Consider the following 1,277-nt stretch of genomic DNA (forward strand, 5'->3'; position numbering starts at 1 on the left):
TGAGTTACTGAGTCGTCTCTATGCGCTGCAGTTAAGACCTTAGTAGGAAAAGAATAGAGTTGAGATGAGTTCTGTCGAGTTGAATAGAGCTGAGTAGAGCAAATAAACGAGATGCGAAAAAAACAAATAAAGTTTTATGTTGATAATCAAATTCCTGTTATGCTCTTAACGTTGAGCGCTGAAGAAAATAAAAATTTAATAAATTCAACAGATGAAATATTAGCAAACACATAAAGACAAAATTTATTATTGCAACGAAATTAAAATTTTTGTAGTTTTTGCTGAAATAAAACGAAAATACTATATAATATTTTATTAATTTATGGACATAACATAAAGGCCAATTTATAAACCAGAGCATTTTTTCGACAAGGATTATTTGGATACATTTAAGGAACACAAGAGTAACTATTGATTAAAAATAAAAAAAGTAATATATAGCGAATCGACTAAAAAGTTCCTAAGAAATATTCATTGTCTCTGAAAATAGAGGTGTGATGTTACCTCTTCAAACCGCTTTACCCATTTAAAAGCATTCAAAATATTGATATCTCATCCTTAACATCTCAACAGTTGCTGAAGAAATGAAAGCACTACCAGAATTTTATTCTAAGCAGGAAGAAAGAAGCTTGGAGGCTTCTCAATTCCATAGATCAACTTCGATGACTTCATCGAAACAAGCCAATAATAATAATAGACATTAAACCTAAAGTATGGATTTTAAAAATTGGCGCTCGTGCGAATCGTAAAGTAACATTAGCATGACTTTCTCAGTATTACGTTCCTAGATTATGTTCTATGCATAAGAAAGAACAACAATGGTGCGCTGACTCTGAGCTTCAAATTTGGCAGGGGATGAGTTCGATTCCTGCTACTTGCAGTCACAAAAAATTATTTACGAATAATTAAATACAAGATTTATTTCCAACACCACTGATGATGGATATTTGGCAATACTCGAAACAGCTGTATGGTCAACCAAATTAATTAAAATAATATAAGATAAATTTTTGTTGTTGTAGTTCACTACTTTTCGAAAATTCTGTTTGTATAAATATATGAAGGCAAACTACATGTTGGTTTTCTTGCAACTAGTTCTAGTTCGTACATACATACTTTCAAAAATGTTTGTAATAAATGATATGATGATACTTCAGTAACGATTTCAATGATCTAATATATTCGATAAACACAGAAAAATGCAATCTAGTCGAAATCAAGTCACTGATTCTATCAGAGAAATACTTTGATATATTGAGGGAAAAAATTGTTCAACA

This window comes from Teleopsis dalmanni, chromosome 1 (genome assembly GCF_002237135.1).
Source record: "Teleopsis dalmanni isolate 2A chromosome 1, ASM223713v2, whole genome shotgun sequence".
Taxonomy (NCBI): Eukaryota; Metazoa; Arthropoda; class Insecta; order Diptera; family Diopsidae; genus Teleopsis; species Teleopsis dalmanni.